Genomic DNA, 23,598 nt, shown 5'->3' on the forward strand with positions numbered 1-23,598 from the left:
AACACTCATTTCTCTTCCCTCCTGAAAAAAAAGATTTCATGAATCTCTTCAATTATTTTTTTTTTCACTGTTGAATTGGCATAGCAAAGGATGTTTAAACCAGGGCACTGAAACTAGTTGCAAAACTGCAGTTATAACTCCCCCCACCCCCGTCTTTGCCGAAGCATTTTATCACTTTTGAAGGTTCCGGTTGAAAACTATATATATATATATATATATATTTAGTTAAAGTAGTCAAATAACGCAAAGGTCAATGACTGCCAAAGGAGAAGAAATGTATTGCTCGGGCTCTAGGATGAAACGGCCTTATCAGAGACTGAGGGCCTTTCTCATTTCACTTAGCATTTTGTGAACCTCTGCGGTATAATAAGGCCAATCTGGTCTGCGAGGAAAGGTGCTGCATCAGCCAAAGAATAAGAGTAAAGGAACAATCACAGGACAAGAGTGTTGGGTGTGGTTTTGATTATTTTTTTGAAAGCACCTAAGTACATCGTCTGAGGCCGGCTGGGAAGTGGCCACACAGGGCAACAAACAAGAAGGAAGCCGATCACCTCCGGAGTCTCAGAACATGAAGAGACACGCCGCTTCATACCACTTTTCCTTGACCCAGTGGGCCAGATTTTAGGCAGACTTTAAGAACCTGACACAGCTCTTAGCAGCTGTGTGTCCTCTGATGCGTAGGAAACATGTCCATGGTTTTACAAGAAAATGTTCTGGCCCTGAATTTTGCATCTCACCCAAAAGGCAATTATTATTCTTAAGACTTTCTGTTCCTCGTAAGTTACTCATGCAGACCGGGTATACAAGACTGTGCTTTGAACAGTCACTTTTCTCTGGCAGAGATTTAACTTTGGCTTTGAAATATGCCACTGATGAAGCTATAACCAAGAGCACCATTTGGATCAGAGACAGATCTGGCCAAGCTGGGCTCCAAGTGCCTTGTAGGGACAGGAACTTAGAGGCAGATCAAAGAGCAGTCAAAGTCAGAAACTAGGATTCAAAGGCTTAGCTCGCTTAAAGCTCAGGTCTCAGGCCAGGGCCAGAATGCAAAATGCGCAAGGCAGACATGTACTCCCTGAATGGGGTGAGTTGGAGGAAATCAAGATAAAGGGGCAGACAATTGTGAATCCAAAGACAGCCAGTCAGCTTCCATCACCTCCCAGGAGGCGTCCTGAGCAGAGGAGTGCAGTGAAGGTCAGGGACATGTTGGTGTCCAATGGACAGAGGGTTTGCCACGGGCCCAAGTTTAAACGGACAACCCCTGACAAGTCAACTCTACCGTCAGTCTCCACAATATTCAGCATCCACTTGTCCCTGACAGTTTTCATGCAGTCCAACTCTCAAACAGAAGAGATTTCAGCTTTACAGAACATCAGTGTGTCCATACTCCCACCCTAGCTGTTTCCCTGCCACAGCCCGACCTATCCAAGGCCAGTACCTTACCCCAGTCTAGGTCCAAACAAAGCCTGGTGCAAAGAAAGAAATGGTGAGGTGGCTCCTGTTCTCCCCCGTCCCTTCCGGCCCCACTGTCTGTCTGCAAGAGCTTAGCTTTGGGTCTCCTACCTGTAGACTGGAAGGGGAATGGCGTCCACCCATCATGACTCGGTGGCCAGGCTACAGCCTTGTGCCCAGAACCACCCTGGCTGTCATCCTGACCTCTGAGCCTCCGGGCTGATCCCTGAGCTCCACACATCCTCAGGGACAGTTCACGACATGTCCCTTCTAGCAATAGGGCAATCAGGGTTCCTGCACGCTGGAGTTCCCAAACCCAGATAATTTCTCCGTGCCCCAGGCCATAGAACTGGGTTTTTATGTCTTGTACCTCGTATTCCAATGTCCTTTCTTGATACTCCAACCTGATTCTCCAGATCTGCTGTTCTAATTTTCCAGTTCCCCAACAAATAAAAGCCCTAGTCTTAATCGCAACCATGTCAGAGCTGTACAACCCAGCAGCGGGCACCCTCTGCTGGAAAGTTCATCTCCGCTCCATCCTCCTGCACTCCCCTTGAGACAGGAAGGGGGCAGGGCACAGCCATTCAAGGAATGATACAGCAATTAACATCAAAACGGTAGACAATTCAACCCCCAGGAGGCCTTGAGGGTCAGGATGGCGGGAGATTTGACTTCTAGCAGAACTTGAGCTTATTATACGCCCACTGTAATATATTAACATGGTGAGTAACACGCCCACGGGCTCCATGACAGTCCCAAAACTAGTCACAAAAGGTTAAAGAGTGGGAATTGGCCAACTTCCTGGGAATCCCAGCCCCTTTCCCAGGCTAGTAGCTGTGACCTTGAAAGCAGGGATAAAGTTTTGACCATTTGTATATAAGCTGAGTGCAGATATGGTGCCTAGCACAGAGAAGAAACAAAATGCATGCCAACTGAAAGAATTTTGGATGGATGAATGAGAAAATGAGCTTTCTTATCAATATTAGCCAGCCCACCTGCACTTCTCTATATCCCCTGAATTTCCATGACTAGCTAGCTTCAAGGTCTAGCTTCATGACGAGAGCTCACTGGGCCTCCCAGAAAGCTGAACAGCTCTGCCCACCTGGCTGCACTTCAGCTGCGGGGACCTGCTGCTGGACCCAGTGCCCCAGAGTCTACCCCACCCTAGTGGTGATGGTGGTGGTAGCATGTCTAGCGCCACCCCAGCCCTCCCGACTGAAGGAGGATTAATAAAATGGTCACACTGAGGCTAACAAAGTGTTTATTCTTATGCTTGCCCTTAAAACGGTCAACTGACCTCACTGACCGGTTGCTACTTAACAGTTCCAGGCCCATTGTTAAAACTAAAGCTATTGATCTTACTGTTTCTACTTTATTCCAGTAATTGAAAGTAATAATCAAGCTTGGTCTCTGAGTCCTTCTCCAAGGAGAAGGTCAAGGACTGTAACCTTACAAAATAGCCTGAATTACCAAGAAGACCACGCCTTGAGTGTTTGCGGCATGAAGAGATCTAACCGCTGGCCTCTATAGAGTTGGTCACCTGGAGGCGTCATGTCGTCAAAGTCTTCTGACGAGAAAATAATTCTGTGGCTTGTTATCGATGCTTTATTGTTTGAGCTATGGCTGTATAATCACCCCACCCCATCTCCAAGGTGGGTTCACGGTTTTGAAGGCATCAGCCTGCTGTGAGTCCCCTTTGCCCGGCAAAGTAATAAAGATGCCTCTCTTCCTCTTCGCTCCAAGACCCTGTCTCTGGGTTATTTGTCTCATCAGGGACAGGGGCCGATCTTTCAGCAGCACGACGGCTCCCTCCTTTGACCCGTGGCTCCCAGAAAGTGAACTGTCTGAACACACTAAAATTCTGTTCTGTAACTCAGTCCCCTTTTAAGTGATGGTTTAAACTGTTACCATTTTTAGAATGGCATTGACATGTGCCTCCTTTAATATTCCAATAGCAACTGACTTATGTTTCAGAAACCACAAAGCTCACAGGCTACGGAAGATGTCGACTGAAATCAATGCGCAGCCTAAAAGTTAGGAGTTATGTTTTATTTGGCGGGAGGACTCTGAGGCTCCGAAGAGGCAGGGGAGGAGCCAGGACACATAGGAGCTTTACAACAAAGACCAGGTAGTGGGAACATTAAAAGATAACTTGTTAACTGAAGAAACCCGGACATCTCAAGTTAAAGAATTTAGCACTTTTCTATGTATGGGAGGAAGCAAACATTCGGGCTCACTGAATTCATTCCTTCGACAAGCACCTAGCTATCCAGGGCCAGCATCCTGTCCTTTCTTATTCTGAGTCCCCTCAGGGTGCACCACTGTGAGTGGCTGCAGAGGCCGGGCTGCGGGCTTGTCCTCACTGGGGGGTGGGGGCAGCCATTGATGACTTGAGGGTTTCAGCATTCTTTGTTTATTGATATGGTTTGCAGCATTTTTCGTTCACAAAGAGAAGAGAGAAAGAGCAAGTAGGGGAATTTTACAATTTATCCAAACAATAAGTGCCAAAAACCTTTCAAAATTCTTAATCACTGAACATCAATCCATAAAGAACTTGCATTTAATCATGACTATAGACAGGCATTGGAGTGTCCTGTGTAGTTTGTCCTAGTGCCTCATGACAGTAAACAGATAAATGATCAGGGGACTTGCTCAGGAGATTTGGAGGGGTAAGGTACCCCCCCCATGCTGGGCTTTCCGAAACAGTCCTGATTTCAAATATGCAGTCCAGTTGTACAATCAAACAATATTTCAGCACTTCCTCATCCAAATGGCATCTCCTGAGCGGGCTACTCGTCATGTAGCCCCTTCACTACATAGGTCAGAAAGGAGCTTCTTAATCTTTTCAAAGAATCCTCAGTCTGTAGACAGCACCTACCCTCTGGCAGAGATAAGGAGAGTATTAAAGCAGAAGGTTCTAGAAAACGCCCACACCAGCAGAAGGTCAGCAAAGAATTATGTCATGGGACAAGGCTTATCCAATGAGGCAGGGAGCTGGGAGAGACCCTGGGCATTGGAAAACTGCAGTCACTGACAACTCTCATGGGGCTGCCTTCTAGGGCCACTCAGAGCCTCTTTTTGGTCAGTTGGGATCAAGTCACTGCAAACGTGAAGAACTAGACTGTCCAATAAGATGGATCCACAAAGTTTCCAAACTGGGCCCCCCGGGCACCCAGGAGTCTAAGAGCACCTTGTTGAAGGGTGAGACCTCCCTCCCCACCAGCTCCTTCCTTAATAGACCACTTATCAAGTCCTTGATCTCGGCATTATCTGTTTTATCACAGTCCGTCTTGCCTTGTTATGAGTGCAAATCTTTATTTTTGGAAGTGCTCGTCTCACTTTGTCATCTTCCCTAATTTGTGCAGCTGCCTCAGGGCCAGGTGAGAGGCAACCTTCCTTCCATCATTTTTGTCAGGAGCTCACCTTGCTGGTAGGTTTGGACCAGCTGCCACCACTTAGAATTTCTGCAATCTGCATTCGCCGCACAACTAGCACTTCTCCAACCCTAGCATCCAATAGGTATCACAGCTTTTGAGTAGCTATTAAAGGCAGCTATGCATCCACTGTCCTCCAGCCACAGCACAGTGGACCTACAGCACGTACTCTGGGGTGAGGGGGTGGGGAAGTAGCATCTTGCTCCACGGCCTACAGATGACAAACTCAGTCTTCATGAATGAGCAGCTCACATAGCTCACTGCATTCCTCTACCCAGAACAACCATTTTGACATAAGCTCAGTCACATCCAATATCCTCATCTTCACTTTGGCACCTGACCAACCCCTTACTGTAAGGTTTGGTGCGGTGTGCAGGAAAAAAAAAGAAAGAAAGAAAATTAAAAAGCAGTGGCTTTCAAGACAGGATCCATGGGTTGTCATCAAAACCCTGACTTTATACGTAATGTTTTTCTTTCTGCAAATATGTCTCTCATCACCTCTCATAGGAATCCATGACCCAAGTAATGTTAAACTCCACTGTTGTAAGGTATATTCCAAGTAGAAGTCGCCCTCTGGTGCAAAATGGAAAATACATCATTTTCCTGTGCCAAAACTGGAGAACCACTGGCAGGAGCCTTTTGAGGTAAACAAAGCCATAATCCCATAGCCTTCTAGTTCTGTCAACCTCCCTTCCCAGGCATGTGCCCCTCTCTCCCTGGATACTGCCGTGCCTGACTCAGCAAGTCTCTGCTCACTGCCCACACATTCTGGTGACCCAGCTTGGGGTCCCAGAGTTCATCACTAGGGGAGCATCTGTCCCCATGGAGACCATGGCCCACTTTGGTTCCTATGACCACCAGGAAGAGGACAGATCAGAAAAGCAGTTTCTGGGTGTCCCTCTTCCCCACCTCCAGCACACCTTTCCATCAGGGGACCCAGGAATGCTCTGTTGTCATCTACCAGAAGGGCACCCAAAGGTTGAGGAGGGAGTATCTGCCTTGTCCGTGCACATTTAAATGCAACTAAATGTAACAAAGCACACCTATGCATTCCTCTTCAGAGTACAGGTAGAAGATCATTGCAAGCAAGAGCACCCCACCAGTGGTTCATCCAAGACCACCGTCTTGCTTGGTCCTGCCAGGAACTACCTGACTATGCATTTCCCACTTCTTTCCGTGGCTCTTGATTTCTACAGGGACACAGTTCATTCACCTTCTTTGGCTCAATGACTTATTCAGCTCTTGGTTGATGCATTGCCTCAGTTCTGGCCCTTGTCGAGAAAGAATACTCTAACACTTTGGCCATACAGAGCTTCCCCTGTACAGTCCAGCTACACCCCCTCCCTTTGCACTTCTCACTTCTTCAGATCTGCCTATGAAGGTGCCTAGAAGAGTTCTCATATTTACTAGTTATTCAGATGCTGAATTATTTCAGAAGAAAGAAGGGCATTTCAACCATGGCTCCAGGTAGTAAATTTGCCCACATTTTGCTATTTGAAATTTCTAAAAGCAAAGAAACTGAATTCTGTGTTGAACCATTATTTTTTCCTTTTCCATGGTAGAAGGTGGGGTCCTGGCCCACATGGGGCATATGGTCAGGTGCTGCCTTGCCATCTTGAGTGAAGCAATAACCAGGGAAGGCCTTCCTCCTCCTTGCATTCTCCAGACCTGTCCAGCCAGCCAGACCTCATCTTGACAGTTACTCCTTTCCCATATGGCCTTGGTGGTTCAGGGTGGCTGGCAGGATGCTTTTTGTGAGAAGTTTTCTGGCAGTGTTACCTCTGGTGATTACTGCCTGCCTCATCCCACAAAGCAACGAGGATGCTGCGGCCCCCAGAGCACTGTCCCTGGTCCTGATCTGAAGAGTCTCATTTCCTGGAGGCACCTCACAGTCTTTCTTTCCTTCTTGGGAACCATGTGAAACCAGATCCATCTGGATGTGAGTTCCTAAGATAAACTGGAGAATATTGTTGGTAATTGGACAGAAAAATGATCTTCTTGGCTGGTGCCTTTTGACCCTCTGTTTTAGGGTTCACCCACACCATGGAGTGATGAGGTTGAGCCAGATTGCCCTGTTTCCCCAGGGAAGCAGATGCCTGAGAAGGGGAGGGCAGCACGGGTCACTCAAGGCTCCTCCCAGCACCTCTAACTCTGCGGCTCTTCTTCTGGACAGCAGCCTGCCACCCACCTTCCCCTCCTCTTTCTAGCCCCTTTGGCTCAACTTCTCATTTTCCTGCCCCTCCGTCCCCTCCTCTTCAGTCAAAATCCAAGGGAAGATCCAGGTAAGTTTGAGAAGGAGAAGGGGGAAGTGCTGTGTAAGGGAAGGGAGAGATAAGAGGTTACATATCCTAACTCTTTCCTCCACTGCTGGAAACACTGGCACCCTGGAATTTTCTAGAATGAAGGTGGCAAAGATCTATGTAAACCAAGACAGCAGAGCTGGTTATGTCTTCGCCTTTAGACCATGAGGCTGACACTGCTCACGTTTCACTCAGCAGGAGAGTCACGCACAATCTGCTTGTTGTCTTGTCAGGAAGGCAGAAAGGAAGAACGGAGAGAGCACTGAGACCCAAAGGACCCGAGCTGGGATCTGGCTGGGCAAACCTGAGTCACTGAAGCTCAGGTCCTCAGTGTCAGCTTGTGCCAACGAGGACAGCCACAACCCCATGCCCGCCAGACCTGCCACAACCCCGGTGGGCATCCAAGTGTGTCAAAGCATGAATTCTGAAAACTTCACCTGAATCCAAACTTCTACAAATTTGAGCTGATGCAGTGGAGCCTATGCCTTGGTGTTCTAGCATGTTCTGATTGGGGAAGCTGGGGGCCCCGCAAAGCCAAGAGTCCTCTCAGAGATGACAGAGCCCTTCACCCAGAGACTATTAGAAATCCAAGCAGGCTTTGATATTCAATGATCTTCTTTGTTCTTTATAAACTTAAATAGCTGTGTTTGTCCCCGTAAAACTCAGCAAACAATGACTAAACACCTCCTGAGTAAGAACACCGGGGGACCATCTGTGCAGCGTGAATGACTGACATAGGGGCTTTTGATAAGAACTGGGGCTTTTAAAGGGGCCTGGAAAAGAATAAAGAGGCAGTATGCTGATATCCTGAAAACAAACCATCTCATCAGCAAGCAGGCAGCAGCTGAATCCTTGTATTTGTTTCTCGGGAAAGGAGATTTTTATATAGAGGGTTCAATGAATTGATATTAAAAAAAAGAACATACGCAATGTTTGCCACAAAGAATGGAGGGAAATCTCTAACTTAGCCCTGGTTTTGATGTTTAGCCATTTGTACCGCAGATGGAATTGGGCTGACAAAAATTCTGTCCCCTCTCTGAGGCTCTGATCATGAATGACACCCCATGAAAGGACGTTGTAGCCACTCTTTGATTTTGGTTCTTCCTGGCCAATACATGGCAGTTTCCAGCAGAAGTTATCATTGGCTCTAAGAACTGGACCTCTTACTATGAACTAAACTGAATTCTCTTTGGGCAGCAAATTAAGCAGCCTGTTCACCCTGGGCAGGGTGGGAGGATCTGGCATCGAGTAGTAAGTTATGAAATAGAAAAAAGCAAGGCTATTCCAGACGAAGGCTGGCCAGAGACGCCGAGGCAGACAAGGACACGCAGAGGAAAACAAAGCCAAACCTCTGAAGTGGCCCTTCATTCTAGCCTCTGTTTCCTTAGGAAGAGATTGTAACTGGGGCCCTGTCCCCACAGGGCACACGATCTCCATGAGAAGACACTTTATCCTAACGATAGAGTGTAGCGAGGGATGCAGGAGGCAGAGAAGAGGCAGTCGGGGTTGTAATCCGAGGCCTGAAGGATGAGGGGAGCCTCCAGGAGAGGGGCTTCTGACTATAAAGGGGAGGCGACTGTGCTTCAAAGTCCATTTTCCTATTTGTCCAGGACTCACCCAAGATCATGTTGGAGTGAAGCTTTGAATCACCAATTTCAAGAAATTTCCCAAGTTTTCTATTCAATAAGTAGCACCCCACTGCCAAGCCACTCGCCTCTCCTCAGACAAATATAGGAAGTAAATCCAGTAAAAAAAAAATCCAACATAAGTAATTCACAGCCCCTGCACTATTGGCAGAGCTGGGAGCAGGGTCTGCACATGCCTCCAGTCCCTACGTACCTTCCCTCTAGCAGCCCACTTTCTCAGCACTGGAGGAAGGGAAAGTTTCTGTTTAAAAAAAGTCAGGAGTGGCAACTTCTTCCTTCTAGGGAAGGGGCACGGTCCATCTCCCTGGAGATGATTTTCCCGTTGAGATGTCAACTTGATGGGCCTCTTGGGATATGAGGAGTGAGGCCACTGAGCTGGGCTAGATGTGTGCAGATTAAGCCAAAGAGAACTAAATTGTTTTGCTTAATAAAGCAGCCAGAATGTTGGAGCTGTCTGCAGATGCCACGGCGGGGGTGGCAGGAAATGGGGAAGTAGTATAGTTAGCAGCAATGGGGGGCACCAAGGGAGAGAGCGGCCTGCAGAAAAGCCGCCCAGACTGGGACAGCCAATGAATTTTGTTTCCTATGACAAGCAGTGCTAAAACCTCAATTAGAGAAGTAGCTCTGCTTCATCCCAGGGTCACATGGGCCAAAAAAAAGAAGAGTTATAAGAGGCCAGGAAGAGTGAAAGAGAAAGTTCGGTAGGATCAGCAGAATGGAGAAAGGAAAGAATCAAAGAAATTCAAGGCTCACAGAAAATCCTTGGGTGTACTTGGGAGAACACTGGATCTCTCAGAATGGGAACTCCAATCCAGAGATTTGGTTACTAAAGGAGAGAGCCCCAACCTGGGAAAGCAGGAAGACTGGGGGGGGGGGGGGGGAGGCATGCATTGCAGAAGAATGGAGGTTGACTCACAGCTTTCTCGCTGCTGTCTTTTCCCGGGTCTTCCCAGGCATCCTCCTGTCCCCTCGTCGGCCTCCTTGGAGGCATTCCCTTTAAGCTCAGCCAGAAGCCAGCTCTGTTTATTCCATCTTCCTAATGCTGAGCTGCTCTCTCTTGCCATCACTAGCATTTGTCCTTGTGCCTTTTTTGTCCAGACATTCATACTTCTCTGGAGCAGCCCCATCGAGAGTCTGTGCTTGACTCTTGGGGTCACTGAGAGAGTACCCCCTCTTCTTCCCTTTCTTCCCTCATTGCACCCTCCTGATAACTTGCCCCAGAGCAGAGACCCCACCCCCACCCCAGGCACTGTCACAGCTGTCCCGTTCAGTGCACTTCTGTTACAAGGGCTTACACTGACATGAACATCACATCGCATCTTCCCTCAAGACTTAAAGTGGTGAGAACACAGCAGAAGACTGGTCATAAAATTGTCTAATGCCAACTTTCTTCCAGAGTTTGTTAGGGGTGCATTAACCAGTCATCCATCTTTGTCATCCTAAAGCTCTGTCACCTAAATGTTTGAAAAGTCAGGCTGCCTTATGACACCAGACTGGCTGATGCCAAGAATCCCCAGTTCAAGACAACTTTTATTACTTTTTAACGGGAAGTATATACAACTTTTATTTCCAAAGGCTTGTTACATAGAGTTGACCAGCCAACTACAGATATGTCCTGAACTAGTCCTCTAAGGCTACCATTTCTAAATATTCTGATCCATCTAGGCAGAACAGACCCACAGGAGCCAAGGCAGAAAACATGATAGTGTCAGGAAAAACTGGAAAGCCCCATTTAGCCCTACTTAAAATCCGATTCTGAGAAATGCCTGTTCGCTTCCCTCTGCCCACAACCTGGCCTGCTCTCTTACTCCCCTAGTTAGGACACAGAAGCAACATAGGAGTGTGCAAGAGCACCCCAACATTCTGGTATCTGTCAGACTGGGACTCTGCCACTCACTAGCTGTGTTTACCTCAGGCAAGTCCATCTATTTTCTCTGAGCATCAGTTTCTGCATCTGTGAAATGGAAATAATTATTCTTCCTGAAAAATTCTTAGAAGAATCAAATGATATTATACGTGTCAAGTACAGAGCTGAGCGTCGAGTGAAGAGTAGATCCTCCTCCGTGAAGGTGACTGTCTTTCCCTCCACCTCCCTCCCTCTTCTCAGCCGACCAGACTACTGCACCCCTTCATCCTTTGACATGAGGGTCCTTTCCTAACTTGGGGGAGACAGTGGTGGGGAATCAGCTCTGCCTTTTTTTATTCTCCAAAATGCCACATTCAACTGCATCCTTGGATACAAACGTAGGGAGAGGTCTTTACACCTTCAAATGCCTGACAGTCAACAAACGAGCTTATTATCTTCCAGCAGATGGAAGCTTGCCCTCCATTAGCAACACTTGCTGGACTGCTCGGGTTTCCAATGAGCTTTTAACGTCATCAGAGCTCCCTGGCTTCAAACCACCAAGACACTTTGTCCACGTCAGCTGAGCTGACTCATTACCTCCTCCCGGAAGGAGAGCAAGTCAGCCAGCACACCAAGCCCTTTCGTTAGTCATCTGACAGTAGACCTTCAGGTGAGCAGAGTAAGAATACAAGTCTAGATCTCTGCGAGGCCCTGGAAAATTTAAGAGGTCATGAAAACTGGGAGAGTGAACTTGTTCATGGAACCAACCAATCATATAATGACAAACCTTGGACTCGGGTTTTCTGAGGCAGACCGCAATCAGTAACCCAACTGAAGGAAAATCCTCTGTGCAGGGAGCTTGTCAATTCAACAAGTGTTTATTGAGCACCTTTTTTCTCTTGGGCCATGATTGTGGAGGGCATAAAGGGCGAATCATACCAGGTTCCTGTCCTACAGCCTCGTTCTAGGCTCTTAGGGAAAACAAGCACGTAAGCCAATAAGGATGGCGACAGAAACAAGGTTGGGAAAGGTTTCCCAGAAGAAGAAACGTCTGAGTTTCACCCACAAAAGGGGAAAAGGAGTTTCCTAGGGGCCAGAAGGTTGTGCACGTCATTTCAGGCAAAAGGAAAGCAAATGCGAGGTCTCAGCAGGTGAAACAGCAGTGCACGTTTGGAAAGCGTAGTAAGAACATTTGTAGAGCTGACAGCGGGTAGACAAGGGGAGCAGCAGGAGACTGGGGTCCCCAGGCAGAAGCAGAGACGATCCCGTAGGTGATGGAGACCCGTAGAGGAAGGGAGGGGTTCGCACCTCCACTTGCCGCTTTAGCAGCAGTGTGAGGAGTGAGCTGAGGGAAGTCTGGGTATCACTGTCCATCTGTGAGGTTGAAACTTCACCAAAGGAACGCTGGTAAACAGATGCCCAGAGGTGCTCCGTGCTGTTAACACCGACACTGTGACCTTCAGAAAGCAAGCGTGGGGCTGGGGGTGGGGTCTCTTTTGTTGACTCTTATTAATCTGGAAGAGTTGCTAGAGAGGATGTGAGGCTGGGTATTATGATGTGCCCTCCGTTTCAAGCCTTTCCTGGAATATTCCAAATAACCTGGTTAAACTAACATCTGAATAATTCAGGTGATGCCCATATTGTCCAGGTCAACGTGGTACCCATCTACCTGTACTTCGGTTCAATATGAACCCAAAGAAACCTGCTGTGAAGAATGTTCTTTTAGTGGGAGGAGAGGCCTGGCCTGGCCTCTGGGGTGTGCAGAGGGCACAAGGTGCAACCTCCAAGAAATCACTGAACATAACTGAGATCAGGAGGGTGAACCAGAGACATAGGAGGCTCTATTTTATTCCCAAAGTCTGTTATCTATGTGCATTTGCAGGGGAAAGTGGAGCTAGAGTGATTTCAAATTCACAGAGCTAGTTCTTGTTAGAAAGTGCGATCTGCTAAGGAATGGGTGGTTGCGAAGAGGGAATCTGGAAAGAGAGAGAAATGCAAGTCCTCTGCTAGAGGGGAAGGCTGCCGGGAGCAGCCTTGGTAGAGGGAGTAAGGAGCATCTCACAGGCAGACGTCAATTTCCTTGCACCCCGCCCTGATTTCACTTGTAAGTGGATTATTGATACCGACAAGAGAAAGATGTCAGGCTGTCAGCACCTGGAAGATGGGAAAGAATTTCCCTCTCCTCTAAATGCAAAGGGCCCCTGGGTTTCTTGTGTGGACCTCTGGTTTCTCCCTTCCTTTACTAGCTATAGTGAGTTTTCTGTCCTTTCAACATTAATTCCATTTTCCCCCTTTTCAGAGTTAAGGAGGCCCTAGCAATCCAGCCATACCTGACACCCCATCCACCTTGTCAGGGCAGTTGCCCCGACTGGACCTCCAGCCAGCCCCACCACCAATACTCAGCTCAACAGAGTTGCCCTGGGGGCTTGGCCCTGTGTTCCTGCTCCTACAAGGGAGTCTCTATGGCAAGGGTCTCCAGTGAGTCTCCCCTGTACCCACCTTCCCCAAAGAGGACAAAAACTCCTTGTGTAAGTTTGTGTCTGGCAGGACATATAAATATATATAATTATTACTCTGATTCCAGCAGCAGCTTACTGGAAACGGAGACCCTCTTATCCTATTGTTCCAGATGCTTCAGGTCACGGCATTGGGCAGCTTCTGTGCACAAGGACTTAGCCTCAGGCACTATTGGGAACAACAGGAAATAAACAGCCTGGCCCCGTGGATTAGGGTCTGACAGTTTAGCTCTACAAGTGTTCCCTGGGTTATGAAATTCCCATGGGCTAATTCCCCCTTACACAAATTGTCCCTAAAGGCACTGCCTGCAATTTCAGAGATGCGTAGAATTATGCATTTCGCCAGGTAGTCACAACGTAGTCTTAGAGCACAGAAGGCAAGCCAAAGAGAGAGAGGAAGGAGGGAGGGAGCCTCCAGGAGAGACCTTCGCTTTCAGCCCCATGTTTCTGAATCACCTGGACTCTCCCTACCTCAGCTCACTTTATTTCTATGTTTTATGTGTTGCGCCCTCTCCACCTCCCTCGTGCATCTTGTTAGTGCACCTTCATTGTGATTGGAAATTACAGTTCAGGGGAAAATCAAGTCATTTTGAGGACACAAGAAAGAAAACACAGAGATCCTAATTCATTCCGTGAGCAGTCACAGCTGACTCCAAAGATCTACAATCTATCCCATCTTTATGACATCAAAGTGGCTTGTGAGGCTTCCCTAAAGTGAAAGCAAAGAAAGAGATCCTAACGCTTTTCTGTTAGCGTAACGGGAGATCTGACTTGTACCTGGGAAAGGGTTATTGCTTTAAGCAGGGATATGTCCATACACATAGACATATAACCAGGCATGCGCACACAGACACAGAGCCAAGTGACTAAAGCGTGTGAGAAATACGAAGGGGAAGAGACAGCCGTCGGTGTCAGTAAGCTTCGTGAGCTGGGAAGTCTGGAGGGCAGCAAGGCTTCCCAGTGGAGCCGAGTCTTGAGTGAGGATGGACAGGATTTACAAGGGGAAGGAAAAACGAGGAGGCTCCAGCTGGAGGAGGAAGCCTGCCAAGGATTTTGGCAGAGTTGGAGGAGCTTGTGCCCGGATGTGAATGGACCCTTCTGGATGCAAGATTAATGTAGGCAAGGACCAAGGAGTAAATGTAGACAAGTAGGGTGGGGCCAAGGGCTTTGAAGTTTCTCCAGTGAGAAGGGAGCAGTCACTCCCCCGGGGGAAGATTCATGATAGCAACTGTGCTCCTGGAAGAGTCTGCGGTATATCTCAACATCCACACCATCCCAATCTTTCAGCATCTCCTATCGACCCGTTTCCAAAGCGAATGCAGACAGCAAGAGAGGGCTACTCTTTCTTACAAACTGAGGTAAGAAAGAACTCACTCTTTTTCCCTTGGTTAGCTTCTCTCCCTACTCACATCGCCTCACATACTTGGCTTTGTGTGTGCCTTCACCAGGTGCTTCTGAAGGCCGAGGGAGAGCAGGAGGTTGAGACATCTGAGAATCTTGGAACAGGAAAACATCTGGACCTTCAAATCATTTTCAAAAATGACAAACATTGAGTCAAGTGTGTGTCGTCATAACAACGTCCAAAAGCAAGCAGCCAAATTGCCATTCGGTCATCAACTTTCCCACTGGAAATGGAATTTATTTAGTGAACATCAATGCTCCTGGAATGAAGGGGGATTTTTGTTCTTTTTAATTAGACCCATAGCTATAGTTATGCCCATTTCTTAGCAGGCCTAAACTACATAGGGTGCAATCATTAAAAAAATCATATAGAAAAGAGTATTTATTAATGTGAGAAAATGTACTGCATTGCTAAATGCAAATGGACAGTCTAGTAACATTTTTGTAAAAGCAATACAAATGCTGTATACATTTTAATATATATATTTATACGTAAATCTGGGAGGGAGAGAAACTATAAGCCAAAATATTAAATAATTTTGCATAGAGGTGACTGCAGGATTTTGTGTTGCTTTCCTTCCCCCCCTAATACCACTCAAGTTTAATATTTAGCAAGTATTTTTTTAACTAATAAGGGGCTGTGTTATTTTATTGAGGTAAAGTCAGTTTACAATGTTGTGTCTATTTCTGGGGTACAGCACAATGCTTCAGTCATACATGAATATACATACGTCCATTTTCATATTCTTTTTCAGCGTAAGCTACTGCAAGATATTGAATACGTTTCCCTGTACTATACCGTATAAACTCGTTTATCTGTTTTATATACACCAGTCAGCATCTGCAAATCTCGGACTCCCAGGGAGCTGTGTTGTTTTGAGTTGCGTAGGAATCTGGGATGAGACAAGGCCCAAGGACCGTAGTTTTGATGAGAAGACGTTCTTGAGTTGTTTTCCTTTCTCTTTCTAAGCAGTTTGCCAATAGCAAAGATCAAAAGAAGTCCCTAGTTGATTTAAATACACCTGTTACCAGTCTGCCACTACTTGCCAATGCAGGCATTTTTTTTTTAGGGCGTCTCCCTGAAAGAGAGCAAGAATCCAGGCATTTCCATAAGTGATGAAACCTATCTAGCTCGGGTGGGAGGGAGAGTGATGGGTGCCCATGAAATGAACATTTTTTTTTCAAAAAAGGCAAATGATAAATAATTCAAAACATTTAACCCAAGGGTTTTGTGTGCTCTCACAGGCCCCCAAACACATGGTCACCTACAAAGGCGATCTAAGTTCATGGCTGCCAAAGTGGCATGGGTTTCGTTTAAACGATGAATTGTCTGTTTCCTCACCTTCCAAATCATAGGCAGTTGCAATTAATGCATCTCACCACACTACTACGCAACGCAAGAGAAGGGTTTCTTGGTGAAAGGCGGCTCCATTTCCATGCTGGGCATTGCTACCCAGGCCCTCAGTAGGAGACCACAGATAATGTCCAGCCTGCAGCCAGAATGCCACAAAACACACTAATATTATTTCTTTTAATGGCTTCCTTACACTACTGTCCAAAATGAATCTGCCAGTACGTCTCTGCTTCTTCCTTAGTACTTGTCCTGAAAACCCGTTGGTAATTACCATTATCGGGCTCCATTTGCATCTGCAAGTCTTAGGACGAAAACCAGAGCTATTATACACGCTTTCCATCTACACAGTTTTCTTTTTCCATAATGCAGTGCCACCTAAGTTCACAAGAGACTGGCAGCAGCTTGACAGACCGGAATGCCAAGCAGAGGGGACAAGTTCCCAGAATGCCAGTACCTCTGACAGGTACCTCCAATAGCCCTTTGTCCATCAACAGCCTCCCAGTGGTCTGCACTTCTCTCCCTCTCTGAATTAAAAAACAAAAACAAAAACAAAAAAAGCCAAGCAGCCTCTGGGACGCTCTAACCCTAAATCAGATAAGGTGAGGGATAAAAACAATAAATTGAGCCAATCAGCTTCTCTTAACCAGCCATCTCAGCCAGTGCTTTTCAAACTTTACTGTGTGTGTGAGTCACCTGGAGATCTCGGTAAAATGCAGAGCCTCAGGTCCAGGCTGGTGCGAGGGGTCTGGGATTTCTAATGAGCTCTCACATGATGCTCATGATATGACTGGTCCACAGTCCACACTTTGAGCAGCAGGGACCTTGGCCGTTCCAGACTTGGCACCTTCTGGTTCCCATTGGTTGAGATAATTTGTAAAAACCAACCTCGCCCAGTGGTAACCCAAAATAGGCAAAGTTTAATCTGTCAGGTAAAGAGCTCATGTCTGACCAGGAAATACTATGAAGGAAGTCCAGTATCTTTGTGCCCTGAACATTTGGCAAAATGTGGCAAGAAAAGGGAGCAGGAGTGCGCAAAAGAGACAGAAGTGACAGAGTGGGGGATGTGCCCAAGGTCCCTGCACAAGTTAAAAGGGCTTTAACAAGTGTCATAGCACATTCTTTATTGAATCAAAAAAAAAAAATGGCACCAAAACAACTCCAGAAACAGAACCAGTACAAATCTGAAACAGAGCTACTGATTTTGTCCTGGAATCCAAAATGGAAGCGTTTTCAGGATGAGAAGAAAAGGAGATCACACTGCAGTCACCTCTGTGGGTGACTCATGCCTGCTGAAGGCGTTCGGGAGCCACTAACTTCTTTCTGCATTCAACACCAGAGATGCAGTTGGACAAACAAATGAACTACAAGGCAGATTAGTTGAATAGGTTACAGTGATGAGGCTCCTTCATTCCTAATTTCCAATGTTTTGTGATTACAGGACACACGCCTGGGAAGGTTACGTGTACTTCCCTCCTTAATGAAGCATTTGCACCTGCTCTTCCTCTGAGTCTATCAGAGACGTCCATTCCCCCATGATTCCCATAAAGTGGAGAAGAGTGTGCAAGTGTGCTCCATGCCACCACACGTCGAGTGCAGAGGGAGAGTGTACCCAGACCCACTGACCCACAGAGGACTCTGAGGCCCACAGTGACTTGTCCAAGTCCAACTTCCAGTTTAAGGAATACTATACCAGACCAGGAAAGGAGACTCATTTATGGAAGAATCACGGAAGCTCCATACAGTCCAGATGTATGGATTCTGCCTGGCCCAGATTCAGAACTCATTTACGCGTCCCTTGCTTGGCCTATTTGCAGGCTTCAGGGAAAGAGCAAAAGGCCAACGGGGGCAGTTTTCACAAAAACGTAGACTGCCTCTGCAGTGTCTGCCGTAGTAAACAGCAGGTTCCTGAAAGAGGTGCAGAAACTGAGACTCCAGCTAGACCCACAGTCCCTGGGACAGGATGGGGGACCAAAGAACAAGTCCCCACAGCAGGTGAGGAGCCGACCTCTGGCCCCGATGTGAAAGGCTGTGCTTTCACGCGAAGGAAATTCTTGTGTCCTAGATTACCAGCGCCAAAAGAAAGACCTCGGACCTGCCCAGCTGGACAGGAAGCTAAGAACTGAGGTAGAGGGAAGTATAATCAGGTATGTAAGGCCTATAACTTCCTGTAATTGTCAGGATGACCTTTTTAAAAAGCTGCCCAGTGCCCTAAAAGGAAGAAAAGAAAGACAAATAAAGGGATACATACTCAGAATCCCTAAATGCTAGGGAGAATTAAAGGGTGTGAGATGCCCTTGCCTCCACTATCAAAAGGTTTCTTGGGGAAGTGGCCTTATACTAGCCCTTCAGCCTTATTGATCCTGTATTCCCCCTCCTTCCCTCCCAGCCAATCCCCTCTTCATGGCTTCTCTTCCTGTTCTGGAAGAACTCACAGTGGGATTCGGTGAATCCTTTCCCTGCCCCTCCAGACATCCCCAATGTCCGAGCCCCTTCTCTTCCAGCCCCACCTGCCCTATATCCAACCTTGGAACGGTCCAAACATTCTTCCCCTCCCGTGCTTCTACCCCCATGCTGCTGAGCACTGCATAAGCAAGTCACTCCGCAGAGTCTGCATGGCGTCTCAGTGTCTCACTCCCGTATCTCACCACAGCTATTCCAAACCTTTACCACTCTTGCCAAATTCCCATCATGTCCCCCAACTTCCTGCCCTTGGCAGATCAGCTTGCCCCCTGCTTCACTGAGGAAGATAAAGCCCTCCAAAGGCTCAGGCAAGCTCCCCTCTACCTATGGGTGGAGCCAAACATACATCCATCCTCACTCCATCTCCGTCAGAGAACGTTATCTATTCTTATGTCCAAGGCAATCCCACCACCGGTGCCCTGCATGCAACCCCTTCTCCCCTCTTCCTGGCCCAAGCCCTCCCCAGTGCTTCCTTGCTCCCCTGTCTTCTCAGCCTCTCACGTCAGGTTCCCTTCGCACAGCTTTAAGTGGACTGTGCTTGTGGAGGGAGCGAAGGTCTCCATTGATCCTCCCTCTTCTCTTGCAACTGCTCCATCTTCCCTGCCAAGTTCATCAAGTGAATCGACTACCCTTGCTCCCTTCACTGCCCCCTTTAGCTCACTGCAACCGAGCTCCCCGCTGCCCCAACCCCAAAAATGTTCTACCAACGGTTTTAGGCACCTCCTGAATAGCAAAACGAGGCTCAGTGGGCTCCTTTCAGACCTTATCTATGTGACTGCTCTGCTCCTCCTTCCTCCCTTGCCCTGTCTTGGCTCTGGTTCCAGTTCTGTGGTCCCACTCTTCTGTTTCTCCACACTGACCCCTGCTTTACTAACTGCTGTGGGTTTCTCTTCTTCCTTTGGCATGCCCCAAGGCTCTAGTCTTTTCACCCCCCATGCTTAAATTAAGCCAGGGCTCTTACCGACTCTCATGGCCTTATCTCGTGGGTGAACAAGTGGACCCCAGAGTAACCAAGCCTTTTTCTGACTATCTCCTGGCCCAAGGTTTCCAAAAAAATTTTTTAAAAAGCTCCAGGAACCTCTCATTTCCTGACTAATTCTCCCTTTCCTACTATTTACAAGTACAAAGAGAGATCCACTAAATCAGGGTGCCTTCATATAGGAAGGGACTCACAAAGCTAGAAAGGCTGGAGATGCAAGAGAGAGGAGGAAGGTCTCCACAAACTCAGGAAAGAAGGGGATTATTGAGGGCACGAGTAGAAGGCTTGGCTTTGGAAATAACAGTTGCTCCTCTGAGGAAGAAAACTTGGTATTTACTGAGTGCCATTTGTAGATGCCAACAAGTACTAAGCCTTGGGCTCAGTTTATACTCATAATAATCTTATGAGATAAGTATCTCTAAAGTCATTACCCATAAAGCATGAGAGAAACAAGAGAAGGATCCCGGAGAGGAAGAAAACTGAGAAGTCTGACAAGCTTCTGAATATGACTAGAAATAGAAAAAAAGGACGTCACAAAAATGCAATGAACTCAAAAGCTGCATAGAATATTTGTCTACGCCTTCCCATCACCCAGTCTTCCTTTCTCCAAAAAAGTCCAACAGTCATTAAGCTCAAATAGTATTTCCCTTCCCACTGATTTTTTTTTTAATGTATGTGTTAAATTTCACTTGTGGTCTTTTCTTCTTCTATTGAATTTTGAGTGGAAAAGCAGAGGGAACAGAGATTCTCTGTGTCCTCCTCCTGTGACTTTTGACTGTCTTCCCTCCTCTGACTGCACCTTTTCTAATACCTTATGGTGATGAGGGAATTTTGTACACTCCAATTGGCTTTAGGTCTTGGCACCCTGGGCATTCCACACTCACAATAGCTACTCCTGGGGAGCTTGGATATGTTTTCCTGAGGATTAATCTTGGTCATTGCTTTTCACCCTCATCACTGACTTTTTAAAATAATAATAAAAAAATTAACCATTTCTGTAATTTGACGGGGCTCTCACTGAAGGGTGGTGGGAGAAGATGGAGTAAGAAATCCTTGTATTTTCTGACTGTGATTTCCTATCAGCCAAGACCATGATTCCTCCCTTTTTTGCTTAGCTTTGGAAATAGACTGAGAAGACCAGCAAGGACTACATTGGATGGTTGGTGGGTGTGTGTGGTGTGCATGTGTGCACACAGGAGGGTGGGATGAGGGCCTTGTCTCTGAGGGAGTGATCATTGAAAACCACTTCTCTTGCAAGGTTACCTTCCCCTAGAGGAATTAAAAACTAAGAAGCCAGGTACTTTCTTTAAACATTATAGTGAGAAAGGGAAAATGACCTTGACCGAGAGTATCAAAATCCCAGTGTTAATCCAATTACTCAACTTTGCCTTCTAAACTTAGCTTCAATTAGCTGTTCAATAAACAACTCTGCAGTGCCAAAGCAGTTCAAAACTCAAAGGACACAATGTTGATGTTCTAATGTTTTGATCCAATAGACACATCCAACTAGACTCAAGATTTTGGTGATACATAGCACAAGAACAATAATCCTTGTATGCTTCCAGGGGCTTTTCAGTCACAGGTTGCCTAGAAAATCCATCCACATTTGTGCCAGCTCCTCAAAGGAGCTTTCCCCTTGAGCTTGTGTTAAAGAACAGGCTACCTGTTCCCCTGGAAAATCTTCATCTTCTTGGTGGCCCCAAGTTACCATGAAACTCATACTGAAGAATGAAACTGACCCCATAAAAACCATATGTAGAGGGGGAAAAAATGTTAAGAGTTGGAGAAATTAGATCTTAACCTTGAGATTCAAGGTGTCATCCGACAGGCACAGAGAGAGGACTGTGCTGTGTCTCTGAAGGGCTGCAAGTGTGGAGAGGAGCGTCCCAAAGGACAGTTTAACTGAATGGAATCTTGGCGAAGGCAAGGTGCCACGGCCACCCTCGAGTCTTGGGGGAGGGTCTTCGGGGGTCTTCAGACTTTGATCACGCTCACATTCCAAGTGAGCACATGACCCTTCTTCCACAGCCACTCTTCATTTCCTTGTTCATCTCCCACTTGATTGTAAGCCACTTAATTTATCTCAGTGCCCCAGCCTGAGTTTGGAACAGAGTAGGGAGCCAATGAATGTGGAAGAATGGACGGGAGGCAGCGGGGGGTGGGGGGGAGTTGCAGAGAGAAGGAAGATGAATGGGTAAAACAACCGGAAAGCCTTCATACAGTCACAAGTGAAACAAGAACTTAAAATGAGCAGCATGGCCGGTCTCAAGCAGAAAGCTAGAGACCCAGAAAACTGGGTGGAGTTTCTGAAAAATTCAGTGGGCCCAGCTCAGGGAAGAAGAGGTCTGAAACATCCCTGGTGGCCAAGACAAGAAGGGAAAGCCTGAGGATGGGAACAGAGACGATGCCCCCTAATACTTGCTCCCCTGAGGGGCAGGGCCAGAGCCTGGCAAGCAGGCAGACAGATGTTCCCCAAAATCAACGTTGGATGAGTGTGAAGTCCGTTTATAAGGCCCTTTCCAGCTCTGACAGGATGAGACTCTGACTTTTAGGATCCCCGATTTCAGGCAGATTCCTCTGATGCCCCTGTGCTTGGGCCTGGCAAAAACAGAGGAGGATAAACTGCACGTTGGAGGAGAGAAGGAAGCAGAAGCCAAGGCTTGACCTTGGGAAGTGACCCCACTGGCCCACGGTGGGGAGGCCCCCCGGGCTGCTGACCAAACTACTGTTTTCTCCAGGGAAGACCATTCTGCCCATTGATGGCAGCAGACACTGCGTTGGGAGGAGAGCCAAGGTTCAGAAACTACCTCCTGATGACCCGTTTGACGGATGGTCTACACCAGAGAGCTCTGCTCCACATTTTCTCCGCCCTGGGGCCCTCCGTGACCTGATCAAGTGGAGGGCTAGCTCCCGACTGCAGGCACATTCCCTCATCGTTCTGTTCCCTTCTGAGCTGACTAGTGAAGGAGCGCGGCCTGGCAGGCCTTTCCTGAGGACGAGCGACTTAAGGAAACCGCTCTGCGCCTTAGCACGCAGCCACTGGGGGAAGGAATTACTCAGGTGCGTTTTTGCCTGCATTTATGAATGGCGGTCAGTCCGTATAGAAGGAAAGAAGGAAGGAGGAGGGTGGAGAGAGAGAAGGAGGGGGGAAGAAGGGAAGGAAGGAAAGGAGGGAGGAAGGAAGGAAGGGCATAAACACAGATACAGATGAAATAAAAACAAACGCCAAGCAGCCCCTGTCTCAAGTCCACAGCTAAAAAACCCAGACATTTTTGTAGAATTAGTTTCTGAGCATGAAGACACTGAATCAAATTTCTGAATAACTGGTTTCAGGTCTCAGCGATGCTATTTCCTAGCTGGAGGAAGAAGTCCCTTTAACTGGATGGTACTACGTGCGAACCCTCGCTTTACCTAACTTCAGAGGACTGGAAGCCCTTTATAAATCCTCAGTACCACTCTTTGCTGTGGTTCGGGCTTTGTGTTCCTAGACTGAGTTTTAACTGGACCCTTTTCTTAGGCTTGGCTCTTCCTCACATGGCCTGGAGGATAAAGTGCACATTCCTCGACGTGGTATTTGAGGCTGCCAGGGGCCTGGCTTCCCCCCCACACCCCGATTTGGTCTTTCCATTCTAACAGCACACTGTGACTCATCTGTCCCTGAACCCACCCGGACCTGCACATCTCTGTGCTTTTGCTCATGGTTCTGCTCTGCCTGGAACACTCACTTGCCCCCAGCCCTGGGCCGCCCGCTGCTCACTCAGGCCTCTTCCTGGAGCCTGCCATGTGCCAGGTCATGGGACCCCTTCTTCTGGGCATGGTTCTTTCACTGCACTGTGCACATTCTGTACATTTATCGGCTTCGTGGGCTTCACCCCTACTGGACAGTGAGGTCCTTTGGACAGAAACAATGTCTCACCTCCATCACTGGATCTCCACCTTGGAACCCCACCCCTGGTACACAGTAGGCATTCAATAAATGTTTGTTGGGTGAAGGGATGGATTAGTGAATGATCATTCTCTCCCTACCCTAGAAACCCAGAGGTGCTTTAGAAGCATGAAAACAAAGTTTGAAACCACGCTGTTTGTTGCTCCCCCACTCCGTCCTCTCGGTAGGTTCCTATCTTATGCCATTTTACCCTCACACTCGCCCTTGTTTCTCTTTTATTCCCCTTTGTCACTTTAATGGCATGGCAGCTCCCGGATCCTAAGC

The 23,598-nt window shown here is 47.4% G+C and overlaps 1 long non-coding RNA gene across 1 annotated transcript; it reads left to right on the forward strand.

Moving 5' to 3' along the window:
• The first annotated feature begins 21,410 nt into the window (after positions 1 to 21,410).
• LOC140697173 (uncharacterized) lies at positions 21,411 to 23,380 on the forward strand. Its single transcript, XR_012074017.1, has 2 exons — positions 21,411 to 22,448; positions 22,722 to 23,380. It is a non-coding gene; the product is annotated as an uncharacterized lncRNA (long non-coding RNA).
• Positions 23,381 to 23,598: the final 218 nt, after the last annotated feature.

Source organism: Vicugna pacos, chromosome 6 (genome assembly GCF_048564905.1).
Source record: "Vicugna pacos chromosome 6, VicPac4, whole genome shotgun sequence".
Lineage (NCBI taxonomy): Eukaryota > Metazoa > Chordata > Mammalia > Artiodactyla > Camelidae > Vicugna > Vicugna pacos.